The following is a 5,648-nucleotide window of genomic DNA, read 5'->3' as shown; positions in this document are numbered from 1 at the left end:
GTTTTGAGAAAAATAACTAATATAAAATTATTTCAGGGAACTTAGTCTACTATAGCCCTTAACCTACCAAGTCCACCATCATTTAAAAAATATTTTTGCACTAAATTTCCATTGAACAGGCATTATTTTATAACACTTGACAGGATGGAAAGAAAAGACCCAGTATTTATTGAGTGACTAGATGTGATAGTCACACCATGAGTGCTTCAAATAGTGCTTTTTAAAAGTTTGACTCTTTGAAAATTTATATCTTCAGGAATGAGTTGTAGCCAGTAAATTTCAAAGAAAAAGGAAGGTCAGTAAATCAAGAACAGCATAGAGATACAGCAGAGACATGGACCTTTCTTTCAGGGCCTTGTAACCCAGTAAGTGAGAAAAGAGTATCGAAGACAACACTAAATTATTTCAACATTAATTTATTGCTTTCCAGACAACTTTAGTTATACTTTATACTGTCTAATAAGTAGACAGGAGTAATGAACCTTTGACTGATAGGTACTGTTTTTCTTTCTAAAATGATGGGCTGTCTTCTCTATTTCTCTACACTATGTGGTTTTGAGGAGTTATTTTTATTCAGTTGTTATAAATTTAATCTTTAGCTAGGGAATTTTTCTGGAGGAAGCCATTATGAATAGCTTTTGCTCTTTACTAAACTATTAGTTTCAGGTGACAAGAGGAAGCTACATTTAAACATTTCTTTCAACTCAATTTGTTACTATGTAACTAACAACACTGGCATTCAGCAGACATTGAATAAATACGGATTGGAGAAAGAGTACTCTTTCTGTTCTAGAACTTGCAGAGTTAGCAGGATAGACCTGTCAGGTAGCTTCAGGAGAGATCTCTACCATGAAGCAGGAAGTGGGCATGTGGTGATATTGGCTTTGGAGTTGTTCACTGGCCTTGAGCGTATTGTAGTTAAAGACACAGAAAAAGTGAAGGTCACAGGGCCATTGCTTACTGCGAGGTCATTCTTGAGATTTTCATCTCTGAAGCATTCAGTAAGTTCTATGTATGTATAGTGGGCTTATCAATTGTCTAAGTGGGGAATATAGTAGAGGTGAAAGAACATGATGTCTACAGGAGAAATAGACATGGGAAATAAATGGACATCATTGCAGGTTGTTATTCTATAGAAGAGCATCTTCTGTCTTCCTGCCATACCAAATGGACCCTGAAGCAACATTTACCAACCTCGACTTATTGATGTTCAAAAAAATCTAGAATCTGCTATAATTTTTCTTAAAATAAATTCTATATTTTATATTTCAATAATATGCTTTATGAACTGACATTTCTTTCTGTCAAGCCATGGGGAGGTTTTACTGATTGGTGAAATGTTAGATCTTGTGATCTGACTTTTTAAAAATTAGAGTTGCTCACATTTGAAGGATGTTACATTATTTTAGCCATAAGGTGAAACTTCAGCCTTGTGAAGTTTGAATGGTAAGGAAATAATCTTTCTCTGACTTAAAATGGCCTTTTCTATACACTGTTTTCAGATGCTTTATTCAGTGTTATCTAAAACTATGTCTTACTACTAGCAAAGTCTCTTACTCCTGGTGCTGGGAAATGTCACACTAAGAGGATATTCGGCATACTCCGGGTATTTTTTTAACTTATGAGTGTACACAATCCCACGGTGATACATAGATAAAGATATAAGGAAGTTTGGAGTTTATATACGTATAAGTAGCCTCACAATTAGACATTCAAATGAAAATTGTGTACTTGGTTAAATGCCCCTTTCCCTCAATTTTTGATTTAACTTATTGTTTTTTATTGAAATAGCTGTATAATCCCATATCAAAGTCAGCATTTAACCCAAAATTCTCCCGTCTCACCTTCCCAAGTGCCAACCACATCAGGGTCCAAAAAATGTTCATTCATGCTCAAGATAGACAACAAAACTAGAACTCATTCTGATTTCATGTTCATATCTCTGCCTATGGCTTTTTCCCACTCTCCCCTTCTCAGACTCTGTGTTCTCTATCCACAGTTAGTTTTTTTTTTATTATTAAAAAATAAAGTTAGCTTTAAAAGTCCTTGGATTTGCTTTAAAACCTTTTCTGGATTTTCTATTCAGCATAGACTGAAATTCCAAGTTCATGGAACTCTTCTCTTCCAGACCCTGCTGGTCCCTCAGCATCCCTCTCATAGCACAGGGCATCATAGTGACTCCTTTCTGCCTTGTGCGTAGACTAAATCACCATGTCTCTCAGTTTATTCTTGTCTACCCATTATAAACGAGTAATCTTATGTGGTATTATCGACCAAGTCACTCCTATGTTTAGTATTTCCAGAATATTCTTTGCCTCCTTACTTGCTTTCTTTACATGTATACAGATTCTATGCTTTATGAGGACAAGGCTTGTTATTATTGCTTTCAATCACATTGAATATCCTGTCCCAATATTTTTCTTAATAGGATAAAGTACTCAGTACATATATACTCAGTAAGTGAATTCTCTTGAAAGAGTTGTTTTATTTGTTTGGTGGATTGCCTTGATGATAATCTCACTTTGAAGTAATTACTTTGTTTAGAAAGGCATGTGTAGTGTGCTCAGTATTCAGAACGAGTAAACAATTGGACATACATCTTCCCTTGGCTTGTAATGTGCTTAAAATTAATTGCAGCAACTGAGCTTTAGGGGCAGAAGAAGCATCAAGGGTGCATAGTTTTTGCTGCATTGGAAGCCAGGTAGCAGTCTTGTCCAAATCTTCTTCTAATGACCTCCTTAAAATTAAGAATCCCAAAGAAGTGTTTCAGCTGCTTCCTATATTTGAAATCTGCTTTACTACATAGAATTCTTTTTTTCTAGTGTGTGTGTGTGTGTGTGTGTGTGTGTGTGTGTGTATTTTGGGGGCAAAGAGCTTGTGAAAAGGGAATCCTGAGAGGGGATGGTACACTCTTAAGGCAGTTGTAATGGAGGGTAATAGAATACAGTTGACAGAAAAGTGGAGTAGGGTGACCAGCTAGACTTCTTCTGGGCAGGGGAAAGGATCAATGCAAACGAAGCGTAACTATACATGTTTATGATTCAGAATTCTTTTCCTTGGCCAGTCTATACACTGTTCCTTACTCACTTGGAACTTGGAAACTATTAGTATATATTTATAGATGTGAATGCAAGATTCTTATGGAAATTCCAATTTATTATACAAATACATTAAAAATAAAATAAAAATTGAATCCATGGTTTTAGATCTTTACTTGTAACCTCAACATTTATTGAGACCTACATTATTGGCTGGAGATACTTTATGGATCTGTTGCTTCCCCATTAAACTAAATGTGTCTAAATTTACTCTAGTCAAATCCCATGGGAGGCAGACCTAATATTTTATAGTATCTACAAATACACAAAATGATTACTTTTCTAAGACACATAGATGTGTACAAGCCATGTCTAGGTGCTGGGATGAAGCTCAGTTGGTAAAGTACTTATCTAGTATTCACAAAGCCCTGAGTGGGATCTGCAGTACTACATAAATAAGGTCTATGATCCCTGCACTCAAGAAGTAGAGGCAGTCAACAGATATGTCTACACCACAGCTCCTGCATCTAAGGGTCAGAGAATACCACAGAAGGCAGTGGTGGAGGAGATGGTGGTGATACAGTTATAAGAGAACTGCTGTGTAACAGTCTTTCATAGAAATGGACACATAAAAAACATTTGAACAATGAAACATCAATAGTGATACTAATGCAGAAGGGATAAAATCTCATGGGGTCACCCTCCTGTACAAGGAACTACAAGACAACTTATGACTGCGAGCGAGGGAGAGTTAGCCTAACCCAGGTATGAGCCCACTAATACAAAGTGGTCTGCCCTGCATAATACATGCAACAAGATATGTGTGTGTACGTATATATGTATATACATATGCATATATATGTATAAATACACATGTATGTATCTGTATTGGTATGAATCAGGAAAGAAGAGGCTGTCAATTTGATACTGAGGGTAAAACAAGGCATTATAAAGAGGGATCTGAGGAATTGCTGAAGGAAGAAAAGGGAGCGGGGAAAGGTGTGGATTATACTTGTATTTTAAATGTATAGTTAGAAATTAGGCGACCCTTTCCTCAGCTGCCGCCAAGGTGCTCGGTCCTTCCGAGGAAGCTAAGGCCGCGTTGGGGTGAGGCCCTCACTTCATCCGGCGACTAGCACCGTGTCAGCAGTCCACAACATGGCTTCTGTCTCCGAGCTCGCCTGCATCTACTCCGCCCTCACGGTCACGGAGGATAAGATCAATGCCCTCATTAAAGCAGCTGGTGTCAGTGTTGAACCTTTCTGGCCCGGCTTGTTTGCAAAGGCTCTGGCCAATGTCAACATTGGGAGCCTCATCTGCAATGTAGGGGCTGGTGGGCCCGCTCCTGCAGCTGGAGCTGCACCTGCTGGTGGTGTCCTGCTCCATCCACCACTGCTGCCCCCGCTGAGGAGAAGAAAGTGGAAGCAAAGAAGGAAGAGTCTGAGGAATCAGAAGATGACATGGGCTTTGGTCTTTTTGACTAAACTGCTTTTGTTGACATGTCCAAAAAAAAGCTGAACCTGTAAAAAAAAAAAAAAAAAAAAAAAGAAAAGAAAAGAAATTAGGCGGACTTCCGGTTTGGGACCGAGCCTAGAGCAGGTCGCAGGCAGCAGCTCCGTACCCAACCGCAGAAAACCAAGAAAAACAGGGACTCCCAGGAGCTTGAACTCACGCAGCATCCCAGGTAAGTTAAAAACAGCACTCACCCCAAACAGGGAGCAACAGGGACCCACTGGGACCCAGGAATTCACTCCTGGCCCGGGGCGGGCTCCATCCGGTCTGGGCCCCAGCACTCGCGGATCCCGGGAGGCAGTTCTGCACCCAATCTCGCAGACTCCAGAGGAAGCGGGGCTCGCAGGACCTCTGTGCCAAGCAGGGTCTTGGGCTAGGAGGTGGCAGTGCTTGCCCCCGAACAGGGAGTGGCTAGGACCCACTGGGACCCAGGAGTTCACTCCAGGGCCGGAGCGTGGGTTCGTTCCGGTCTGTGCCGGAGCAGATCCCGAGAGTCAGCTCTGCACCCAATCTCACAGAACCTAGAGGGAGCGGGGCTCTCCGTGGCTCAAGCTAGCTCAAGCAGTTTCTTAGGCTAGGAGGTGGCAGTGCTCGCCCCCAATCAGGGAGCAACTGGGACCCACTGGGACCCACTGGGACTCATTGGGATCCAGGAATCCGCTCCTGACCCGGAGCCCTGGCCCCTTCCGGTTTCCACCTGAGCACCGAGCACATCTTGGGCCTCATCTCTAACTCAAGCAGCAAAACCCATCCCAATCAGTTCTGACACAACCTAGATAATAGGAAAGACAGGCCCCAGTCAGAGACAGCACTGGTAGCGCAAAGGTGACCCAGATGGCTAAAGGCAAGCGCAAGAACACAAGCACCAGCAACCCAAGGTACTTGCCAGTATCAGAACCTATTTCTCCCACATTAGAAAGTCCTGAACTCCCCATATCACCAGGAAAACAAGAACCAGATCTAAAATCATTTCTAATGATGATGCTAGAGGACTACAAGAAGGAAGTAAATAACACTATCAAAAAACTTGAGGAGAACACAGGAAAACAGGATGAAGTCCTTAAAGAAACACAAAAATCCTTTAAAGAATTACAAGAA

General features: G+C 41.1%; 1 pseudogene; it reads left to right on the top strand.

The window, feature by feature from the left end:
* The first annotated feature begins 4,102 nt into the window (after positions 1-4,102).
* LOC114618981 lies at positions 4,103-4,579 on the top strand (annotated as a pseudogene).
* The last annotated feature ends 1,069 nt before the right edge of the window (positions 4,580-5,648 follow it).

This window comes from Grammomys surdaster, unplaced genomic scaffold (assembly GCF_004785775.1).
Source record: "Grammomys surdaster isolate TR1022 unplaced genomic scaffold, NIH_TR_1.0 62, whole genome shotgun sequence".
Lineage (NCBI taxonomy): Eukaryota > Metazoa > Chordata > Mammalia > Rodentia > Muridae > Grammomys > Grammomys surdaster.
Note: the sequence above shows the minus strand (reverse complement) of the source record. Positions and strands in the feature narration are given on the sequence as shown.